Source organism: Bactrocera dorsalis, chromosome 4, assembly GCF_023373825.1.
Source record: "Bactrocera dorsalis isolate Fly_Bdor chromosome 4, ASM2337382v1, whole genome shotgun sequence".
Taxonomy (NCBI): domain Eukaryota; kingdom Metazoa; phylum Arthropoda; class Insecta; order Diptera; family Tephritidae; genus Bactrocera; species Bactrocera dorsalis.
Genome location: NC_064306.1, coordinates 48,344,792 through 48,370,478, shown reverse-complemented (window position 1 = coordinate 48,370,478; position 25,687 = coordinate 48,344,792). Strand labels below are relative to the sequence as shown.

The following is a 25,687-nucleotide window of genomic DNA, read 5'->3' as shown; positions in this document are numbered from 1 at the left end:
AATGCTTCGGATTTTTTCAGCCTTCTTCAGTTTTTTTTCTGTTTTTTGTTCAACTGCAACTCATTAGAAAATTAACCAAGTTGAAATGCCATTGAGTTGAGAAAACTTAATACTCAACTCGTTTTCGCATTACGAACTTTTTTTCATTAGCCCTGCTTGCAACTTTGTTAAAGCCCTTTAGGCTACAAAGCCTCACTCAACTCAGAGCCTTCGCACGCTTTGAGCAAATTACGCAAAGGGCTGTGTTTAAGCATAACTACGCACACATACACATACAAGCACATGTATGGTATGAGTAATGATAATGATTTTCGGTTTGTTGATTTATTTCACGTTTTTTCTTCGCTGCTCTTTGGCCTTCAGACTTGGTTGGCTGCCGCTTTGTCTTTGATTGCGTCGCTGTGTGGCAACTGCTCCTAGTTATGCTTTGAACTTCGGCGCTTGTGTGCGTACTTTTATTCAAGCATGTAAACTCGCTCAGTCATTGCACTCAATTACTCAATACCCGTTCGACTCATACACACGGTTGCATGGTGAGCATGTTTATTGCGGTTCATTAATTACGTAATTGTGGCGTGCTGCGCGCCACAAAGTTGCCATTTGATAGTTTTTCTGTTTAAAGGCAAATGGGAAACAGTTTGAGGAGTTTTACAATCAACCAAAGTCTTAACCCTTAATTTTATTGCAAACTCTCTGCGATATTCCAAATTGAGTCAATATTGACAATTTATTAAATATACCGTTATGTTATCGAAAGTGCATCGTTTTCGACTATAAGACTATAAGGTGTGAAGGCAGCTTTGGAAGAAAAGTAATTTTATTGGCTTTTCATTTTTTTGCCAACAAAATACAGAATTTTCGTTAACCGAAATTACTCATTGTTCTTAAAAATATACTCGTGTTAGACATCCTAAACTGTGCTATTAATTTGGCAAATTTGGAAAATTATTAGATATCTTAGTAAGCCTGCATGTAAGCTGATGCCGAGCAATACGAAAAGTTCCGTCAGTATCGGGAAGGACCTCTCCGAGCCGTTCGATACCAAACGAGGTTTCAAACAAGGCGACTTCCTATCGTGCGACTACTTCAATTTACTGCTGGAGAAAATAATTCGAGCCACAGAACTAAATAGAGAAGGGACCATCTTCAATAAGAGTTCACTGGCCTATGGTGCATAGGCATAAAGATGACAACATCTAATGAGTCGGCTTTTGGAATGTTTGAGAGAAAAGTTCTGTTGAAGATTTTGAGCGAATGCCGCAAGTTCGAATGGATGAAAACATTCTAGCTCTGAGAGTATTTGACGCAGTACCCGCTGTCATCAAATCATAGATAAAAGCTCTGCTAAGTTTCTGGAAAAATAATACAGAAAAGCTGACAAATTTTAAGGAAAACACCCAAACTGATAGCCTGCGCAGACCACGTGGCTATTCTAGTGACGAGCAACAGGTTATACCTATAACCAATTAAGAGTGTGATGAACAGTCCTCTAAATATCATACAGCAATGGGGAATATCGACTAACCTGCAAGCAAATGCCAGTAAGACGGATATAGTAGTCTTTACAACGAGGTAGAACATTCCGTCATAAAAATCTTCGGCTCAATTGGGTAGAGTTGACTAGTGAGTATCATGCCAAGTACTTGTGAGTAATTTTAGACAGGAAAACAGCGCTTAAACTCAGTGCTGAAGAGAGGTTGTAAAAGGCCAATGGCCATCGATTAGTGTTTCCCATCGATAGCTAAGCCGATCTTACTTTACGATCCGTATTACATTTTGGCATGGCGTTCGTCGGCATACTGCAGTATCGTCCTAGCAGGAATCTTTGTCAACTTTGTCAACAGGAGCTGCAGAGGTAGCTAGTATTGCAGGAAACGACATATCTAATATCAATATAGACGTCTATAACTAGACGGCAATCAAGGCAATAATCTCGCATCGCATTTAGGAATGTATGTAGAAGCAGAAGGCAGTATAAGAAGCCGCTACCGGAAAGCAGCTGCATATGTACTAAATTTCAGCAAATAAGAACATTCCAGGAAACGACATTGCCAAAAGTACCATCCGCGTGGCTACCGCTAAAAACGATGTGGAATTAAATTTCCGAAAGAACTAAGAGACGGATCAGGGCGATATGGAATGCCTTTGGGGCATGTAAGACCGTCGTGATCATGCGCACGGCAGTGGGAGGAAAACAAGCAAGCCTTCCACTTACATTGTCTCGAAAAGACTTCACGTCAAAATTAATTGGCATCACATGCGATCCCAATGGGAATCGTTAACGGTGACACATGTAGAAAGTGCATGAAAATAGGCTTGAGAGAAACGCTACAACACCTTCTCTACTTAAGTTCGGCCTTATTTAGAAATTGGCTTACATATCTAAGAGCATTGCATTAACTAAATATCAAGTCATAAGAAAAATATCTTTTCCTAGCAATATTTAAACAAATTTTAAATAATTTGTGTTTTATACAAATTAAAAGAAAATAATAATTTTGTGAATGTAAATTATTTTAAAGAAAAAGGCTCAACTCACCCAGTCACATGTTATTTATAACTTCCCTGCAGCATGTCTACAAATGGGGACAAACGTTGACATTCATTTTGATGGCATATTTCCCATATATGGTATAACGCTAAAACACACTATTTTTTCACTAGACTCTTTTCATATCACAATTTCACTTCACATTCACATTAGGTACTTTTTATAATAACTAATATATTATTCCATATTCTATATATACATATATCTACTATTTCGCTATTTTCTGGTCACTTTTAAATGATTTGTGTTTATTTTAATGAAATTATCAATATTCATTTTCCTTTATTTTCAGATCACGGTTGACTAAGTCCATGTTTTCGTACAGCATCTTTAAATTTAGGCCAAAGAATTCAGTGAATTGCATGAAATAAAAAGAAATTATGAAACCATTATAAAGTGACATAAAAATTTTATTAAAAATATAATAGGTATGCTAATTTTTTAGATATAACATTTATATCAACAGATATAAAGATATACCATATAAACACAAATCATGTCACTGTAATCGGAAACCCGATTAATGTACTCATTTTGCAAAAAATTTCAATATAGTCTAAACATATTTTTAAATTTTTCAAATATTTATCAATTAAGAAGTGTGAAACGAATGGGAAACTCTATATGAAGTAAAAATATTTCAAAAAACGGCCTACGACAAAGATATTGACTTTCGTGTCTATTTTCATTCTTGCGCTTAAAAATGTGATAAAGGACTCTGTTGTAAACGCCAAAGACACAATATTTTTCAAATCGACTTCCATATATTTTCATTTAAGATATAGACACAGCTGCGGTATATCGACGGTTTGTTTCTATAAAATAGAAAAAGTTGAAAAATTACTGGTCTTACAATAAATGAAGAAACAAGGAAAGTATGGTAAATAAAGGGTGATCCATTTCGAGTTGTCCTACTTTTTTTTGCAGAAAAAAATGCAGAAACTAAATTTAATGGGAAGTGTTTATTATCATTCGAAGAAAATTTCTTTGGCAGTTATTTTTTAAGGATTATCTATTTCAAATAGATACTTCTCAGAAGCTCCATACGAAAAGTGCCATTTTCGATGAAACCTTCGACCATTTCCAAGGTCGGAATCGAAGCAGGATTGTCCGCACAGACTTTAGACTTTGCATAATCCTACCAGAAAAAGTCTAGCGGTGTGCTATCGTACGAACTGACAGCTCTTCAGGTTGCTCTTCGTCCCAAATGCGGTCATTGTGCTTATTGTACTCATTGAGCTATAACCATTGAGCCTCATCATTGACTATGATTTGGCTCGAAACTTCGGATCTTCTTGGATTTTTTCAAGTGCTCATAGAGCGAAGCAAAGTCGATTGGGAATGTCGAGTGGTTTCAGTTCTCGTTCAAGTTGAATTTTGTATGCTTTCAATTTAAGATCTTGACGTAAAATACGCCAAGTCATCGACTTTGCACGGTCTTCGTGTACACTTCAGCTACGACTGCTATATCTTCTTCCTTGCATGCTGGACGCATTCTACTCAGTCGAATATTATCCAATAATGAATACTAAATCTCGTGATGGGATATTATGTTGAACATAGATTGGGCGAAGCGCGAGAAACACATTCTTTAGACAACGTGAATTTTTGTAATAAATTTGATCGATTTGTAAGCGTTGTTCATGCGTAAATCTTTTAATGATGGAATAAAATAAAAAAATAATATTGAACAAACATAACCTGACAGCTTGACACGACTCACGCGTGATCTGTCAAAAGGCGATTGAAAAGGTACCTATATTTGGATCACCCAGTATAAGCAATATGAGCAATTTATCTCCGAAAATAAACCAAAGGACATAAGCAAACACAAAACGCTTTACCTTCGATACGTAGATCACTAAAAATTTCAATCTTTCGCACAAAAAAAAGGTGTTTCGTAACATTTTTGGAGCTATTTGCTATGATGACTTATGGATGAAGCGGTATAACCACGGTATACAGACTTTGTAGCACTCCGATATTGTAACATCAGTTAAATAAACAGGTGGTTCGAGTCGGCAAAAACTATCCTCTGGAGCAAATTAGCTGCCTACCAGACAGAACCAGAGGCAGTAAAATGGTTTGATGATGTGAACCAGGATGCTGAAGCGCTCGAACTACGAAACTCAAGCAAGGAACAGAAGTGATTGAAAACCCAAAAAGCAGCAAGCGAAGACCCTCATGGGGTTGTGGAGCTGATGTTGATGACCTAACAACATATGGTATATATGAGACTGAAGGTGGTACTTTATCCATTTTTAGCACTGTTTCAATAAGAAATCCTGCACAGTTACTGATATTTTCTGGATAATTAGATATCTGGAATATTATATATATTGTTATTGGCACAGAGATCTACATATTTAGTATCTAGAGACCTCGAAAGCTGCAATTTTAATTAAAACTCTAATCGCAACACTGACATCACTATTAAAGGTAACGATTCACTATAATATCACTGCCATCAATCAATATTTTCTTAAATTTAAATCCTAAAAGAAGAAAGTTTTGTGAGTAATAAATATTGTGTTGAGATCGGATGTCTCGGTTTTACAAAGTAAAATCTAATTCTGGAGCTGTCAAGTAATTCATAAATCTGAACTCTATATTCAGCAGCCATCATTCATCGGGATGAGAAAAAGAGCAATTTCTTTATTAAAAAGAGAGGGTTAATTGCATATTTAAAGTATCTGATCTCAAAAAAATCTAATTTTTAAGAGTAATTAAATGAGAAGAAGCAAAAAATTCACTGTCTAATATATACGAGTACATTACAACAACAAACTCTTAACTCAAAGAAATAATAACAAACAAATCCTGACAACACAAAAGAAGATGATTGAAGAAATATGCTCACATGCCTACCTTTATATACAAACATACACACTTAAATATGTATTTTATACTTTAATAACGTAAATGATAAAAACACCGTTTCCATTGAGCGTGTAATTGCGACCTCACGAACCGACAAGCATACATTCAGGCGCCACAAGCGGCTGTGCATAAGCCATTGGCAGATACAGACCCTTTCAAACACTTGTGCTTATGTCAGTATGTATTTAATAAATATGCCGGCTCATACGTACACGTGCATGTGTGGCATACGCCGATTGTGGAGTGCAAGTGAGCGGGTTAATTACCTTCATAAAGCAAACACTTTAACAGCTGCAGTCAAGCGCCAATTGTTGCTGGCGGAAACGGGGAGAAAAAGTTGTAATAACAGCGATACCGTAATGAAGAACACGCATGTGGCTGTGTGCATGCTGGATGAGTCGAACCGTTCGTGTGCTCCGCATTTTTTCATTAACAATTTCTGAATTCAAGTGCAGAGAGACAAACATATTTACATAAATTTCTATTGTTTTTCTCATTGTTTTAACCCTTCGCAAGTGTGCGTGCGTGTGTTTGTATGCTTTAATGAGTTTTTCCACACCGACGCTGCATGCCGGCTGCGGATGTGCCGCCGCCACTTGATTGACTGATTTAAAATCAACCCCTGCACCGAGCAGTGAAGAAATTATCTCACTTTTGTTGTGAGGGCACTGAGCTACAGAAAGAAGAGCGTATGGAAGGGTTAAGTTGGAATGCAGCCAAACAATAGATACAGTGGGAAAATGTAAAAAATTAAAGCAGTTTAAAATTTGTTGGGATGTGTGGAATACTTTGTTGGACGACAATTTCGGGTTTCAAATCAATATTCACAACATACAGTGTTTTCCCTTGAGCGATTAGTTCTCAGAAAACTATTTCTATTTTTAATTAATTTTTTTAATTAACACATTTGCAATCGTGATCAGTAACGTCGACCATTTGGTCAAGTTTTCTTCTTAATATATCACGTCTCAGCTTTAAAATAAAGTTGGAGGGCGATGCTTCTTCATGGGACTTAGACTAGATTATATAAGTAAATGAGGATTTCACCGCGACCTAAGGTCTATTGTGCCTTCTCCTAAGTCACAACGTCACACCTAGCCACATTAAATTGATAAATTCCAATAACTGCTAGATGTTATTGAGGCGATGTGATCCCTATTCCCTATGTTCAACATGGATCCAAGGGCATTTTTCCTTCACCTACAGACTGCTGCAGTCAATTAGCAGGAGTTCGAGAGTTTCAGACTCCAAGTCACAGAACCAGCAATTCGCACAAAAAGCTAGGTCCATGTTAAGTAAGTGCTTCTTGAGCTTACAATGGCTAGTGTAGAAACCAAAAAGTAACCTGAGCTTTTCCCTTGGGGGGTTGATTACATATTTAAACCTTTTAAAGTTGTAACCACTGATTAGCAACATGGCATGGCGCATGCGTAGGAGTTGTTGCCAATCCTTTTACCAACCCTCTGCTTAACCCTTGCGGAGCAGCTTCTTTATGGTGTGGGAACCAACCGCAATGAAAGGTTCCGGCCCTACCATGTCGGTAGTGCTGCGGAGCGGGCGAGCTCATCACCCAGTTCATTCTCGGCTATAGTTTTGGGACTTAGCACTCAAATAAGTTGCACTTGGTTACGACCTGATAGACTATTCAGTCGTTTTATACACTCCTGTCCCAATAGTGATCTGATCTCGTACGCAGAGATCGCTTTGAGTGTCGCTTGACTATCGCTTAATATAGCTATACGTTCATTGCGATAGTTGCGTTGGAGGTTAAACTCGACGCACCGACTTTTAGCAAAGACCTCAGCTTAGAATATGTTAGGAAAACTACACATTGGTGCAGAGATTTTTGTGCGTGGTATTATGACCCCTGTCCCTAAGCTATAGCTCGAATGCGGAATCGTTTCATTCAGCCTTATTGCTGAGGGTAAATTTAGACTTCCTAGTGAAGCTAACCCTTTGGGTAATGCTATCCCTTGGGAAAAGAGACAGTAGTATTTCGACACTTAGGTGCGTTGGGAAGAGATTACCGTACCTCTGCTAAGCTTAGGAACTTAGCTTAGTCTCAGGCTACTGGACTATCGTAGCGTAGCTTCGTTCAGAGAGGTCAGCATTAGCTTCGACAACAGTGTGGCGATATTAGCGTTGTGCGCCCAAAGATATTCAAAATGTGTCTATCCTCACTAGACATAGCAGCAGTCTACTTCATCATCAGATTTATTTGGGTACCTGGTCATAGCGGAATCGCTGAAAACTAATCAGCTAGCGAGGCGTACCCCGCACACATCGGAGTGGACCATCTTCTCCTCTATTAGTTCACCATGGAGTCACTTGGGCTTAATAGGCATTTGTCCACGACCAGATCCTGTGTCCTAGAGATGTACTGAACTGCTTGCTTAGCTATGTTCATCTTATAGCAATCGTAGGAGTCTTACTGGACATTTCCAAGCAGTTTTTGATACATTGTCCTGCTTATTGCAATACATCTCCGCAGTCGTACCTTTGGCAAACCGGGAAAACATAGCGGAAACTGACATCAACAAATTTTAGATCGACTCAAAGCCCTTTACCGATTCATGAGGGTTTTAATGATAAGTTTTCAAAGCAGTTGTAGATACCCCATCGAACCAACGTCATAAACTGTCCAAGTGAGATTCCTTTTAGGATCCACCATTTAACCTAACATTACCTAACCTAACTTTTGCCTTCCGTTCTGGAAATTTCGATGTGAAAGATGCACCCCGATCTGGTTTATTGTTGAAAAAGTCGATGAAATTATGGAAAAGATTGACCAGGACCGTCACATAAGCAGTCATAATATTACGGCTTAACATTCATTATCAAGCGGTTTTGAATCATTTAAAAAAGGCTGGCTACAAAAGAAAGCTCTATGTTTGGTTACCACATGAATTTTCTGTGAAAAATTTGATGGATGGTATGAAAAAGATTATGATCCAAGCGTGGTGTTTAGTGGGAATGGAAGGAAATCATTTACTATGAGCTGCTACAGGCTGGTCGAACGATTGATTCTACATTTAACTGTAAACAACTGTTGAGATTGAAGCAAGCAGTCGAAAAAAACGGCTAGAACTGATTAACAGAAAGGGTTTCGTCAAAACAACGCTAGACGACGCACAACTTTGATGACTCGGCAAAAACTGATAGAGTTTGGTTGGGAAGTTCTGATGCATCCACCATATAGCCTTGACCTTGCACCATCGAATTACCATTTGTTTCGGTCAATGCAAAACTCTCTTAATGGAGTAAAGTTGGCTTTACGAGAGCCTGTGAAAATTACGTGTCGCAGTTTTTGGCCGAGAAACCAGAAAAGTTTTACACTGATGGAATAATGTCTCTAGCGGAAAATGGCAAAAATTGTTCGACCAAAATGGTTCATATTTGGTTGATTATACAAAATTGGCTCAGGAGTCTATTTTCATTACCATAATGCAGGTTTGTTAAAAATTCCTGAAAATGTTGTTTAATTTGTTAGTGCTAATCAAATTGAATCAGATTAGATACCAAATGCTTAATATAAACCCTGGAAAACGCGTAAAGTTTTGTCAGAATCAAAGAGCCTCGAATAGTATTCTCGGAATATTGCTATAAAGGTTAAAATATGTGAGTGCGTATTTATTAATATCCTCGCTAAGTACAATTATAAAGACCTTGTGTAACCTACACTCAACTACACAATATTAACTTTTGGTTTTGTGAATTTTCTCCGAACTTGTGCATAACTACTTTGCTCCTAAGCAACAGCGGTAATTAACTATAAGCCATGGATATTAATTATTTACGCGAATGTCATCAATTATTGGAAACTTCTGACTACTCACAAAACTAAATACTTTATTTGATCGGCGCGCATTAGGCGCCATTATTAAATTAAACGCATGAGTTAAGTCCAACTCGCGCATTTAATTAATTATTCGCCTAACTGACGCTACAGAGAAGTATTTAAATGTGTGTTCGAGAAATTAACACGTATTTGACTCAATGTCATTGCAATAACTAACGCGGAATTTGGTTAGGTTTTTGATGCGCACATTTGACCTACTTACTTACTTACGCAATCGCCAATGCAAATTATTTAATTATTAATTGACAGCTAAATGCAAATATTGGCAATTTAATAGTTTTTTGTATGTCTCCTGCGGCAATTATTAACTATTTAGTAGGAAATTAAATTATATTTTTCGGACTAAAACTTTTGGATGATAAAATTGAAATATTTTTCTATTGAAAAATTTCACTAGAAATATAAAAAAAAATTATTTTAATAAAAAAAAGTTCTGTTTTCACCAGTTTTCCTACAAAAAAATGGTTTCCGGTACAAAAAAGTAGATTTTCGTTATGCCGTTCACAATACTTAAGCCAACAAGGCTTCATTTAGTTTATTATCCTGTCACTTATCCGAATCATTTGTGTAGTGCTTAGACTAAAGTGGGTTTCCGTTACCGTTATGACTTTCCTGGTATTGCTCTCAACGCTTACTACTTAAAACATTTCCGCAGCTAATATCGCTACTGAGTGTAGTTTCATATTTCACGAGCAATTGGTTGGCATTTCGTCGTGCTGAAAGAGCTTATAGAAAATTAAGCGAAAATTTCGCTGATCCTGGCATGCAGTGTATTAACTGGCCACATTGACGGTTGAAATTTACACGGAGAGAAATAGGTGCATATTTTGTTACTTTTTTTGAGAGCTGTCACTCAAACTACAGGTACTTCTTTCAAAATCTCATCCTAATTCAAAGCACAGTCTTATAAACCACAATTTGTCAGACTCTTCATTGGGGAGAGGGGCTTAGTGGTCGACAAAGCAGTAATTTATTGAGCGTTGTACACTTTACTAAAGAGCTTATGAATAGAAGCGTCAGTTATTTTTCTATGATCCTCTGAAATTTCTCCAATTGGGCTTGAAAAATTAATTTTAAGAAAAATGGAACTAGTTCTCCGCAGCTTCGTAAACAGGGCGAACCTTGTAATATAACAAATCAGATTAGCCGGTTTATTACTATTCGCATCAGCTCAGCAGGATGTCCATAAATATAGAAATCAAGGTGCTTTATTCTTCGTCCTCATCCAAGTGGTTTCAGTAATTGGTTTCTGGAAAGACCACGTGAAGACCAAGAAGCTTAGGTCTAGCGTAAGCTGAACTTTGCTGAGAGCGAAGAGCTCACTGGTTCTCTAGCGATTTAATTTGAGCTAGAAGGATATTGCTGCCACACAGGTACCAATACCGATATCTACCAGCGATTTCCAAGCTCCCACTAAACCGAACTTCTTCTTCTTTAGTGGCGGGGACAATGCTTACACGATAATAGCCGAGTTTACAACAGTGCGCCAGTCGTTTATTCTTTTCGGAACGTGGCGCCAAGTGGAGATTCCAAGCGTAACAAGGTCCTTCTCCATGTGGTCGTACTAACAGAGTGGATGTTTTCCTTTCTCTCTCTCTGCTTCCCCTCGCGGCTACTGCGTCGAATACTCTCAGAGATGAAGTGTCTTTATCCATTCAGACAACAAGACCTAGCCAGCGTAGCCGATGTCTCTTAATTCTCTGAACTCATATGTATGTCAATGTCATCGTATATGGCGTACAGCTGATCGGTCCATCGACTGCGGTAATCGCCGTTGTCGATGCCCTAAGGACCATAAATCTGCCGCAGAATTTTAGCTCGAAAACTCGTTACGACAACTAAAGCAGAACTAATCTCGCGGTTTTTGAAGTCAATGATATCAAAATCATCAGCGTACGCCAGCATTTGTACACTCTTATAGAATATTGTATCTTCTCTATTCAGATCTGCAGCTCGAATTATTTTCTCCAGCAGCAGATTGAAGAAGTCGCACGATATGGAGTCGACCGGTCTGAAACCTCGTTGGGTATCGAAAGGGTTGGTCCTTCCCGATCCTGACGGAGCTTTCGGTATTGCTGAACGTCAGATTACAGCGGCATAAAGGCAGCTCTCTTTCGTGCTGTCAAAAGCAGCTTTGAAATCGATCGAAGAGATCTTTTCCAAGATTTGGCACATGATGAATATCTGGTCAGTTGTTGATTTGCCAGGTCTAAAGCCACACTGATAAGGTCCAATCAGTTTGATGACGGGCTTTAACCTTATATACAGTACCCTCGATGGAATCTTATATGGGATATTAAGGAGACTTATCCCACGGTAACTCGCCAGAGAACACTCGAGGTGTTCTTGCCCCAACCACAGTAAAGCCAGTTCATCAGCTTCATAGCTGCCTGCACTAGCCGAATACTAAATATAGTTTTCACCAGAAATAACACGATGTCGCTGACTGTGAGATTATATGTACATTCCTTAATCAGCCTTAGAAGTACGTTCATTTAGTTAGAGGCTGGTATTGCAGCTCTACTTGATGTAATCGGAATGGATAGTCATTTCCCTGAAGGAGGCTACGAAACAGTAGATCAACTACTATTTTCATAGCAGCAACCTCGGCTTGGAAAGACTGCAATCGTCAATAAGCCTAAACTGATATTGAAAATGAATCTCGAGTCAACACCACCTCCAAACTTCCCCGCAAAACCTTGACTAAACCATAAAGAAGCTCACTTCTAACCTCCTTTAGTACAATCTTCCTAACCACAACCTCCTCGCAGGTGTTTTGGTGAGAAAAAGACCACCGAAGCTTGGTTGGCTGACTCATAGACAATTCAAAACCTTTATGAATTTAGTAGGAACCGAACTCGAACCTTGCATATAGCTATTGTGCATCTCTAAAAACCAAACCTCGACGGTCTCCAGAAAGAAAACTAAAAAAAAAAATCTTCCAAATTGAAATTTTGCAGCATTATTTTCCAGTGTAACAACAAATACAAGTTTTGTCTACACTCGACATGCATAATTTCATTTGTTGCTGTGTTTTTTTTTTTTTTTCTGTCCGCCACAACTTAACTGCCCCACTGCACGCACCAAGATAAGAAATGAAAGTCATTTTGAAATTGAAATTAATTGAGAAAGGGCAAGAGCCAACGCACAGACACACACCAACACATAGCCACATATAAATTTTAAGTGCAAGCAGTAAAAGCGAGCAAAGCGACAAACGTTTGGACGCGCATCCGCTGTTGACGACCAACACGTCCCAACAATTAGGCAATTCCCGGACAAACAACCGAAATGAAAGCGAAATGCCAACTCAGCAACAAATCGCTTTGACGTTCCGCTGAGTGAGTTGGGCCCAAGAAAACGGCTATCACCTTCAAATGTACCTTCAGCCAACGCTCGCTGCGCTGCTCTTAACCAAATTGCTTGCTACGGCGCAGCCATTAGCAGGAGCGCGGGCGGCCATGACCAGTAGCAAACATTTTATATTGACTTAGAAATTTATGAGCAACACACACACACGCTCCACGCGCGCGTTGAAAGTGTGCAGGCATGTCGACGCACAGCACACACTCACATACATACACTTACTTTTCAGCTAATTTAGCGCAATTAACGGCGCGCGTTGCAGCGTTTTGCGTACATTTGCATTTTTGCGCGCAACATCAAAAAATGTCGGTCCAGCATTCTGTCAGCTAATGTATTTTCACATAGCGAAAAAGCGAAAAGAATTATCTCTTCACACGCACTTACATATATATGGGGGGTACATTAGGGTGCCCATTATTTTCAAAGTTTATTTGTTTTTTTCTGACAACCCCCTGAAGTTTCAGTTTTTTCATAACAAGTATAAAAGCTCTTTATTTCGAATGGGAACCTTACTGTAGTCATATTTCTTTTTCCATGTGCCTTTTCAAGTATAGTATGGATTTTTTGATATATTGCATTAAATAGGTAATGAGTAACTTAATCCGTCAGAGACATTGAATTTTACCCCGAAATGGTATGAGAGGCCTTTACAGATATGTTATAATGGGCAAAATTGGACTACAGCAATGCCTAAAACATAATTTTTACTTTGCAGTATACAAATCAGGGTATACCACCTTATGGCCTATATACTTAATATGTGGACCCAGTGCTTCTAGTTGACTTTTTACCAAAAATATCGGTCAATATGTGAGGTATATAATTGAAATTCAGAGAAAATCCTTTCCTGGTAGTAGTATATTAGTCCTGGTAGTGTAGAAGTCTGCTCTTAGACAGAGGGAATCCTCTCTATTAGTCGTCTGTACTAAGAGACATTCTAAGATAAGTAGCAAGTTTCCATTTCTACCCATTACCACGGTTTATAGAAATCATATAGTATTAAACTTCGGTCCCCTATATTGCTTATCCTTTCAGAAAAAAAAATTTGTGGGATGAGGTGAACAGACATTGAGGGATAAGAATCTACACGGATGAGTCCAAGCTAGATAATCGAGTGGAGAAAGGAGGTGTCTTTCCGCAAAACTGAAATACCTGCAAAGCTTTCCTAATACCAGAACACTGCAGTATCTTCCAAGCTGAAATCACAGCAACTAAAGAAAGCCGTTTTATTATAATTAAAAAAATTACGTAAGAACTATAGTAGGAGTGGTAATACAATGTAGAATAAGAAGGGGCTGTAGAATGTCTTCCATGCGTATGCAAGGCTTTGTATAAGAAAATAATCGCAATTTTTCCCTAAGGATTGCTTGAGGACACACGATTTGGAGGCGCTGACAAAAAGTTTCCTTAATAAGTCGATAGTTTCGTTGGCATGTAGCGCCGTTTTGTTGGAACCAAAAGTTGTCCATATCAACTTCCTCCAATTCAGCTACGAAAAAATCATTAATCATGGCACTATAGCGTTTACCATTGCTTGTAAAGTTATGACCGGACTCATTTTTGAATAACTTGTGGCTTATCATCACTTTAAATGCGCCAATTTTATTTCTTAGCTGCACATTCAACCAAAAGTGAGCTTTATTGCATCCCGTTATTGGCCCATTCACCGAACGTGCAGCGCGTGACGTTCGTTCGGCTTCAAACATGTCGATTTTGTAAGCCCGTAGTCTTCGATACTCCCTAGAGTAAACATGGAGCTAAACAGATTCATGTTTGCTGCAATTACCGACTCCGCGGTTATGTCGCACAATGCAACGCACGATTTCCGAACGGTGTTCGGGAGTAAGCCTATTTATTATGAAATGGCGAACCAAACAAACTATAAATAAAATAACAGCTGTGAAAAGGACTCCGAAAAAGTATTGCCTCATGGAAAATCATACGTTAAAAAATGCCCGTTATAAATTTTGTGCTCATACGACATGGTGTACCGTACGAATATGGTATGTTAAGTTATACTGATTGGCTATTAAGCCTTACATTGGCGTACTGGTTCTTAGTAACTCCAGATGGAGATTCAGTTTAATTTCAGGCAAAGTATTCATCATAGCAATTTTATATTTCAATGTGATACTTCGTCTAGTTCTTTGTGAAGCTCCTAGATATCTAAACGGAGTAGTGGATATTCCTGCACAGAAACATAGGAAATGGTTACAGCGTCTATCTCATGCTTACTTTTCTGCATCGTCTGCATGTATCGTCGTTACTTATGGACTTCCAACTTGCATGTGAGTAAGTTGTGAATTGTGGTTAGACCAGCAACTGTCCTGCAACCATTTGGAGATCGTGAGAGTAAAACCCGTTCTATTTTTTGTAAATGATCTTGGTGATCCTGCATTTATTTAAGGTATTCCATCTCGCCTTGATCCGCCTGGCAATGATTTTGGAAATATCACTGTTTTTAGTGACTTTTGTGCTGTACTTGTTTGGTAGGCAGATGGATGGCACTTTTGGCAATCTTATCAGCTAGTTACTTTCCTAGAACGCTCTTGTGGTCCTATGTATCAGGCCAGTAAGTATAATGCCTTCATGCTTCTTAGTACAGAGAGTAACGTCATGTGAGATTATTGCCTTAACCGCCGCTGGCTATCGACATGAATACTTCTTGATCTTTTTTAAGTTGTTTCCTGTGATGTTAGCTATCTCAGGCGCATTATTTACCGCAAAGGCTTCCGCTTGAAAGAAAGATACTTCAGTATTCGGGAAACTTGAAGGGTCGCCTTAGATTTAGCTTCCAGCAATAGATTTCGGCTCCCACTCAATTAAACATATTTGATCCGTCTGTATACTCGTATATATTGTAAGTTTCACTGGTGGGGCGCAAGCATCCATCCCTTCCAAATTAAGCGGGGGAACGTGAGATCTATTTTAGGCACCATCTCCTTGCTGAAAGTCCTTGTGGAGAATTTCTACTGGTATGTCGATTGACGGTGAGTTAAATCCCATGTTAATTTCATGAGGCACGGTTTCTTCTAAACTAAAAACTGAAACTTCAGCGAGCATTTTCATAAAAAAGTCAACTTGGAAAATATGGACCACCCTAATAGACATACACCCCCGCGTATGCGCGTGGCATTTCGTATTAATTTCATTTCAGCGTTTTAAGTTTTTCGCTTTGAAATTTTTTCCAGCCGCTTTGTTGGTTTTAATGAGTTTTGAAATTAAAAGTGAATAATTGCCGAGCGCCGCGCATACGCAGCTATGAGAAGGCGCGTGTGCGCCAGATATTTGATATTTGTGTCTTCTGCTTCGTCGTCGCTTTCTGCTGCGCCAAGCAAACAAATGCGAAAATCGTCGCTGTAACACCCGCAAGTTAGCTTCGCATTGCCTAACGGTTTTGCAATGGCAACCCTGCCGCCATTTTGCCACTATTTGCGCGCTTAATGCGCGTTTAATCGGATTTGCACGCATAATTATTACCGTTACTTTTTTATTTACTTGACTTTCTGCTTTAAACGCTGCCTGCTCAGCGCGCTAAGCGTTTTTTAACTTAACCAATTTTTTACTCGTGTTCATTATTTAATTTTGTTTTTGCCATGAGACTTTTGCCATTGCAGCGTTTTGCCGATTTTGCATTTTATTTGCATTCGCCTTGCCTTCGGAGCGTTTTTGCTTGCAAAAGCCATAATTAATTTCTTCAATGTTATTTTTCACGCCTTGGATTTTTTTCTGCTGCACATTTTCCCCGTTAAAAGGTCACTAAGCTGTTAATTTATTTACTTTCGTGTATTTTAAATCGGATATTAATTTTTCAATTAGCAACTCGGTGCTAAATGCTTGAGATGTTTGCATTTTTTGACAAATCTTTTGAAAAATTAAGGTCAGAACAGCAGATGTAAGCTAATAAGAAAGTAATAATTCGAGATGAGCTCAAAATTTGTAGTTTGAAGTCAGCGTTAAATGTCCTATCTCTATCTGTATATACAATAGGGTGGCCAAAAAAACGAATGTCGGTTATGCGGGTTAAAATAAAACTATATAAAGAGCACAATCCATCCGTTCAAGCAGATTTCATTTAAGTTTAAAATACTACATGTTTAATACATAATTTTGGCAAAATTCGTTTTTTTATCAATATTTTCAACCTCCTTCGATACAATTTTGTACTTGTCCAACTTAATAGGCCTCAGTTTTGGCGATCACTTTCTCTCGACGAAAATTTTTTTCCCAGCAAGCATTCTTTCGAGATGAGTGAAATAGTCGCTGAGGACCAGACCTGGAGAATACGGGGGATGTGGAAACAACTCAAAGCCAAATTCATGAATTTTTCTATCGTTCTTGTGACTTCTGACATGCGGCCATTTTTCCACGAATTCATCCTTCAGATGATCCAATAATGCTATGCTTGCTTGCTGAATGTTGCGGTTTTTCACGCTTTGGAACGGATTCAACGTATGACGGTCCACTCGAATGACTACCGATTGGACTTTGGAAAGTGAAATTATGGAACCATATTTCTTGCATTATCACATACCGACGCACAAAAGTTGGACTTATTGCGCTTGAACATCTCTAAACTCTGTTCCGAATCATCGATTTGTCGTTGTTTTTGGTCAAAACTCGCTCGGTACATGCGAAAATCTACTTTTGTATCTATTATTTTATCCAAATTTTCACAATAATGACGAATCTTAAGAATCAACAAATGACTTTGAGTCTATTATAAATTTGTTGAGGCGATAGATGCTAATTATAAGAGACTTCTTTCGCAGAGAAAAGCCTACAGTGCAGTAATTTTAGAGAAGCAGTTGAAAAGGAAGATAATTGCATCGCGTCCCTGTTTGACCACCTTCATACACCGAACTTCCATTAGGCTTACAACGCACTTCATTTGGATTCAACATTATTTAGACGAAGAAGACCCAAATCACTTCAGCAGTGGAAGAACTGACGCCGCTTGACGTTCAGAAGCGACATCAATTCGATCTATGACCACTAGAAAAATTCCAAGAAGATCCGACATTTTCGAGCTAAATTTTGTTCAGTGATGAGGTCCATTTCCGGCTTAATGGATATGTAAGTAACCAAAATTGCCATATTTGGGGCGAAGAGTAAGCTGGAATGATTCAAGAGCTGCCATTTCATCCAAAAAAGCAACAGTTTGGTGTGGTTTATAGGCTGGTAGAATCATCGGTCCATATTTCTTTAAAAAATTATGTCGGTGAGAACGTAACCGTCAATGGCGGCCGTTATTGAGTCGTAATTACCGACTAATTGATGCCTGAAATTGAAGTTCTTGATCTCAAGGACAATGGTTTCAACAATACAGCACCACTTCTTACACATCGCATCGATATGGATTTATTGAGAGAACATTTCCGTGAGCAGATAATAAGATCGTGTGATATCACACCGTTAAACTTTTTCCTGTGAGGATATGTAAAGTCTCAAATCTATGCTGAAAATTTCGCTTCGATTCAGAGCTTGGAGAAAAACATCATGCGTGTCATTCGGCAGTTACCAGTAGAAATGCTCGAATGAGTCATCAAAAATTGCATTCAAAGGATGGGCCATCTGAGACGTAGCCATTTGAAAGAAATAATTTTCAGAAAATAAGTGCCGAAGAATGTTTTTTTCGAATGATAATAAACTTGCTCCATTATATTTGAAGTTTCTGTGTTTTTTCTTTAAAAAGTTGGGAACCTCAAAATCGATCACCCTTTATAAACACACAAAAAATTTAAATTGTTTACCTTATCATAACATATTTAACATTATTTTTCTTATTTCCCAAATAATTTTCATTCTAACACGATATGCACTTCAGCAGGGTAACCAGCAAATCTCACACACACGCTTATTCCCAAAAGCGAACGCAGTAGTTCGCACCAATTCGTAGGCGATATTATCGCTTAAATGCATATTAGCACTGACATATGTACATTTTAGCACAACCAGGCAAACATATCAACGCACACAGGCATGCAGGCACATCCGGTCATTCATCACTCATTCAAATTGGCTGCAAATTTATATGACAATTGTATAACACACCTACTGGACAGGCATTTATTATGAACAGCCGACTGTGGACAGCCGACAGCCGTCGGGCAATGGCAGTAACGAGTACACATACGAGCGTTAGCAACAATGGCAGCAAACAAAAGCCTCTGCAGCAAACAACTGAAGTCAAATTACGCACACACACGACGCAAATGGCAAGTTAATATTTGTGTGAGTGTGTGTGCGTGTGTTTGGGTGCGTGCAACATTGCAACCTGTGCGGTTGGCAGTTAAGTTAATGTATGTGGGATTTTGTTATGGTTCAATTGCTTTAATTTCCGCACAGCAAACGCTTACAACACAACGTTTGTAGACTGCTAATTGTCTAGCGGGTGGCCTGTTGGCAATAATTCATTGCTTGCTATTGCAAATGTAAGTGGGGTGTGTGTGTGTAAACTTATGCAATGCTACTGGCATGCGGAACGGATTGCATAAGACGATATCCGCTCTTGCACCTATCAGCTGTTGCTATACTCCTATACATATGCTTACATAAATATATAAATATACATATATGTACATGTGTGTATTTGGCAGTAGCTCTGCATTAATTTTCGTTGCACAGCCACCAACACTTGCAGCATATCCTTCATCAACAGCTAACAAAAACAAGTAAAAACGTTAACTTCGACTGCACTGAAGCTATAATACCCTCCACAGGTGCTTTACTAATAGTAGCAAAGGTGATAAATATATCTTTATCTTGATTTTAATCGATAAGTTTGTATGACAGCTATATGCTATAGTGGTTCAATATGATCAATTTCTTAGTATATTATGGCATTGTTTTGGTCAGTACTTGGTGCTAAATTTCGTGAAGATACCTTTTCAAATGCAAAAGTTTTTCATACAAGGGTTGGATTTTGATCGATCAGTTTGTATGACAGCTATATTCTATAGTGGTTCGATCTGAACAATTTATTGGGAGATTGTAGAACTGCCTTAGGAAATACTATGTAACAAATTTTGGAAATATATCTTGTCAAATAAAAAAGCTTTTCCTACAAGGACTTGAATTTGATCAGTCAATTTGTATGACAGCTATAATTTATAGTGGTCTGATCTAAAGAATTTTTTAGTATTTTATGGCATTATTTTTGGTAATAATTTGTGCTAAATTTTATGAAGATATCTTTGCAAATAAAAGAGTTTTTCATACAAGGACTTTAGTTTGATCAGACAGTTTGTATGACAGCTATATCTTATAGTGATCCGCTATCGGCGATTCTGGAAAATGAGCAGTTTCTTGAGGAAAAAAGGTAAAATACAAATTTTCAGATCAATATCTCAAAAACTGAGTGACTAATTATCATATTAAAGAAGGCTCACCTTCCCTCTGACTGTTACAAAGTTCATGGCAAGCTTAATCTACCCTGTTCAGGGTATAACAACAAATGCTTGCATAATAAAATCTCAAACAACAACAGCATCAGATGCTATAAATACAAATATAGGTGAATTTGCATGTGAGTCCATGTATTTAATCAAATCATAATTTGCAAGCGTTCATAAATTCATCAAATGCAAATGTGCGCTGTTAATGTGTATGCAAGTATGGGTGTATGTGTGAGCTTGTGTGGCTGCATCAGTGACAAAGTGAATAAATGTTTATGTAGGGTTGGCAGCTGCATAGCTGATTGTTGTGTCTGTTACCAATGGCATACCGAATTAGGAAATATGTGAAACCTGAATATCTGCAGGTGAGTTTGTGTATTTGTGTACGCAAATGTATTTACATTCCCGTAATTTCATAGTTAAACGTATTTTGGTATTAACGAACTAACAGATGTTGTTGTTGTAGTGGCATAAGACATTCCTGAAGCAATTTCGAGGAATGGTGTCGAGTTAGCAGGCCTTGAGCGGATAAAAATCTGGGAACGAATTCCGGTTACTTAAACCAGACTGTCGTGGGAACGGATCAAACTAACAGATATTTTATAATGCTTTTGCGCTCATATGAAATATTATATAGGAAATGAAGCACCAAAGGATTTACAGATTTTTATTTAGCAGATGAGATACTTAAAATGATCCAACCGAGGTCGAATTTGCAACGATTTCTTCTCTAACTTAAAACAATCTCGAATGTAATCCACTCTCATAGAAACCCTTGTCCCTATCGGCATACAACTGGGATGGTCAATTGTCACAAGCTTCTCTTGAAGTCAATTTTAAAAACGCCACCAATGAAGAGGAGACACAGCCTCGGAAAGGAGAGACCCCCTTTTGATGACAGGGCATGTGCCTGGAATGTCCGTTCCCTTATCCGCATCAAAGCGAATTTCCTCCCTTCCCCTACGGAAAAGAGGGATAGATATCTTCTATATAAAAGCGTTTAATGCCAGTGCGCGCAAAGAAGATATCTTTGGCACAACGGTCAGTAAATTCGTCCATCATGAAACATCCATTGAGGCTGATCGACTTTGTAGGTGCAGTACGGATATCTGCAGTACTAGATTCCAGTATAAGAAAGTTCATCTCCGGATCGAAAAGCCACTAACCAGTGTTTAAGTGGAGAGAAAACATAGTGCCTACCTCGCAAAGTTACAATCGATCACAACACATGCGGAATGTGATAGATACCGACAGTAGAAAAGGGAAGGCGGCGACTAACAGATGGTTTCAAGACCGATGCCTACTATTATAGAACCTTCTCCAGTCTTCTGAATGGCAGTCAAACATCAGAAGATAGTGAATCCGATTCTCCAATCGATGACGATGGAGCGAACGTTCCATTACCCGAACATGAAGAAGTTCGAATACAAATTACCCATCTGAAAAACAGCAAAGTGGCAAGGGCCGATGGATTGCCGACCAAGCTATTCAAATATGATATCCTCGCAAAGCTAATATAGCTGTGTAAACTCACGTTGAGCAATACCAAAAGATTAGTCATAATCTGGAAGGACCTCTCCGTTCGATACCAAACGAAATTTCAGACAAACCGACTCCCTATTTTTCAATCGACTCCTGGAGAAAATAATTCGAGCTGCATATCTGAGAAGGTAAGCTCTTCTATAAGATTGTACAGGAAGCGAAGCAATTTGGTCTGGTAGTGAACGAGGGCAAGACGAAATATCTTCTGTCATCAAACAAACAGTCGTCGCACTCGCAACTTGGCTCCGACATCATTGTTCATAGTCATAACTTCGAAGTCGTAAATAATTTCGTCTATCTTGAAACCAGCATTAATACCAACATACACGTCAGTTTCGAAATCCAACAAAGAATAGGTCTTGCCAACAGGTGCTACTTCGGACTGAGTGGAAAAGGACTTGACTGCAATTGGAATCTCTAATTGGCGCCAACTTGCGGAAAGGAAGAGCGACTGGCGCACTGCTGAAAACTCCTGCGATGTGGGAAAAATTATATATCAGGAGCGGAATTAGTAGAAAATCTTTCAACTGTTGACGGATCTAACTGATACTTCAGAGTTCCAATTAAACTTGTTTCCAGAGAGTTAATTCCCACAAAATAATTAAAAGATATACGTAATTTTGTATGATTTTGAGTCACAAGCCCTACAAAGCTATGTATGGTAATATGTTGGTGCGTAATTTTCTTAATCGAATGTTTTTAAGTGCCATCCCGAAAATCATTAAAATAATTTTTGTAGAGCGGAAACGTTTGATTAGAATATTATTACTTCAAAGTTGAATGCTTATTTTCTATGGAGATAAAAGAAATTTATGCAAAAGACCAAAATACCCCATGTTAAATATATGGGAAAAACAAAATCATTTAGGCACGGTTTAAATTAAAAATAAAGGGATCCAATTTAAACAAATCCTTTGTTTCGCAAACAAAAATCAACTAGAAAAATAACAGGCACCCTCTTATTCATATGTATGTATACTCAAACCAAATAAATAGCTTACATTATTGCTACACTTATAAGCCGTGTTATGCCTAAGTGACCTGTAGTGACCTTTAATTTGAATGTATTACTCTCCAATAAGTAGCGAACTTAAGCCAAAAAGTAATGTCAGTTCAAATGTTTTCTTAATGATGCCTATTTTTCCATATAATTTTTCTCCCACTTTATTTCCTCGCATTCGCGCAGCAAAATAATGGTGAAAACATGATTAATGATGCCTGATTTTCGTCTAATTACCAAACATCAAAAAGTGAACGGACGGAAAAAGGGCCAACGGTAGCAAAATTTCCAACAATAACAACAAAAAATGTGCTAACAAACAAAGGGACAGATACTCAATGAAACATTCGAGCGGCGGAAATGTTGAAATGGCGGAAGTAAAAAAAAGGAAAGGAGGCAATAAAGGAAAGGACGATGCAGTGAAATATTTGTATTTACGTAAAGGAAGAATGCAAAAAAGGTAGAGGAAGGCGTCAAATTAACAGGAAGTCGAAATAAAGTGAAAGCGTAAGAGCATGCAGGGGAAAAATGCTTACTGATCATAAGGAATCCTACTTGTAGACTCATTTTTTATCTTGAATGGAGGTACAGAATTTAAAACGGCAATTTTTTTATTGCATAATATAATGTATGCATATGAAAATGTTTCACCAAATCTTCGTTTGACCTGTGTTTAGATTGAATTGAAAGAATTTACTAAACTTTGCATTCATAGTATATATGTAGTATAGAAGGTATGTATGGTCTACCCAACAACTTAACAATTAACTAAGAAACTTCGCCAACTGAAAAATTCCTTTGAAAAAGTTGGTGTCACCTCGCCCTTAATAGGTTTAATATGGCCCAAGCCACTTCAACTAAATCAACCAAACTTACGCAGAGAAAATCTCTTCAGCATGTCTTTGGAAACTCTCCATATAAAAGTTATACTGAAAACAATAACAATTCAATAAACAAAAAGTCGGAGAAACTATATTTTGTAAACGAGATAAAACAGAAAAGCTTAAAGGGGGAGATACCTTTGGAGTTTTCAAAAAATGAAAAATTTTTTACCCTCTAATCAACTAAAAAACTATTAAAAAATATAGTCTCGAAGTTTCACTGGTTCACTCAGAATATTTCGAACTATTGCACTTCATGCTGCGGTCTATATAACGGGAGAACTTTGAGACTTGCTTCCTCGAAACTACCTTTTTTCATCTGCCCGTCAAAATTTGGAGCGAATTATTTAAACGATTTACTTGAACTAAAAAATATTTTATAGACAATTTTATACTCAAGTGCGCGATAGAGCGCTTTTCCGAGAAAAATGGCATTTTGACAGTTGTTTAACTATTTTGATGTCGAAAAACAAAGGTTAAAATGATACTTTTTACAAAATCCTTGCCTACATCCCCTCATAACCCCTCTACTATGCACTTGATAAAAGCTTTCAGATTAAAAAAGAAAATGTTTTTTCGTTTTAGATAAGAAATCATTCAACGGAATCGTTGATGTTTCCGCCATTTTGTTCTTTTTTTTCATAAAATAATTTTTATTTTGTAGTTCAATATTATCACTTAATATATATGTAAAAAAAATTGGATGTAATCTTGTATTCTTCCATAATAAAATTGGAAAATTTTTTGACGCCAACCGTAAGTTATATACATATAATATAATATAATGGCTTACAGATCAACCTAGACTTCTCTCGTCGTTTGGATTTGCCGCTGAATATGAATACAATCCGTGTGGACATCTATCCAAACCTCATAGCCATAACATAAATAACTCCGATCACCTGTTTGACGTTTTTCATATCATTTTAATATATTAAATTAGCCTCTTCGGTCGAGTTTATGTCACAAGCATTCATATATCTCATTTGACTAATAAAACTAAGTCAGCCAATGACCTTGAATTTAAACTAATAAGATACCAAATTTGATTATAATCCAGTCACGACTTGAACTGGTTACAGAACCAAACTGGCTGGACGTTTGACTTTAACGTTTGTCGTAAAGTTTGACTTTAAAATGTGTATTGGCCGTATATAATAAGCGCTCTCGAATATAAGCAAAACCAGCTTATTTGTTAAGAATTTCAAATACCTATCGAATAAACTGTCACTTTATGATGCCGACGAGAAACCTAAAGAGTTCGAGGTGACGGCTGGGGTACCACAAGGCTTACTTATGGGTCCACTGCTGGGGAACATACTATATGTGTTACGACTCCCATTAGAAAAAGGGGTCCAAATTATCGGGGACGCTGATGATATTGCAGTAACTGTGGTAGGAAAAGAACTCAGCCAGGTAAAATACATATGTGAGGACACCGCTTTAAGGATAAAAATGTGGCTCACGATGAAAAAGCTCTAATTTGCAGCTCAAAAAATGAAAGAAGTGCTAATTACAATCCGGAAAAAAATAGAAAAGGCTACAAGCAGTGAAAGAAAGTGGACGCAAAAACTAATCGGAAATATATAAGCATAAGTGGAGAGAAAACATAGCGAGTTTGATTACTACCTGAAGCAATCACTGACCAGACACGGATTCTTCCGAGAATATCCCTATAAATAGGGTCACGATGACGGAACAGAATGTTCATTCAGCAGTAATGGCAGTGAAAGCGCGTAGCACATTTTCTATTCCTGTCCGTAATACGTGGTATAGAGAACAGACATAGTGATTTATATAAAAGAACGGGTGACCCCCCAAAAAATATCGTTCACCACACGATACAACTTAAACTCGTGGAATAAAGTGAAAATACTGTCAACAATTCCTCTCCACTGAGAAGAAAAGAAATACAACGCAATATCGAAAACAGAAGAATTACCATAGCGAAGAACCAGAAAAGTACCCACGAAGAGGCAGTCTCTGCTGAGCTTGGTTCTGCGAAGAAATGCCCAACGGTGGTTCCTTATGTCCATTGAACTGCAGTCGGAGTTAAGGGTTTACCTAGGTGTACTGTTACGCAAGTCTAGCATAGTATGATAATCCTAGCTGGGCGTGGTCCTGAAAGAGGTGTACCCTTAGCGTGCAGTATGAATCATACCTGCCGTCAAGAATTGACTTTATCTATGAACGATTCCCTCTTCGAAACAA

General features: G+C 38.0%; 1 protein-coding gene and 1 long non-coding RNA gene across 2 annotated transcripts in view; one reads left to right on the top strand and one right to left on the bottom strand.

Moving 5' to 3' along the window:
• Positions 1-2,876, bottom strand: part of LOC125778302 (uncharacterized) — a 126,003-nt gene extending 123,127 nt beyond the window's left edge. The window contains exon 1 of the long non-coding RNA XR_007422618.1: positions 2,540-2,876. This is a non-coding gene — a long non-coding RNA (uncharacterized LOC125778302). The remainder of the gene's footprint in view (positions 1-2,539) is intronic.
• Positions 1-25,687, top strand: part of LOC105233437 (probable cytosolic iron-sulfur protein assembly protein Ciao1) — a 390,892-nt gene that overhangs the window by 57,295 nt on the left and 307,910 nt on the right. The gene's annotated exons all lie outside the window — the stretch shown is intronic.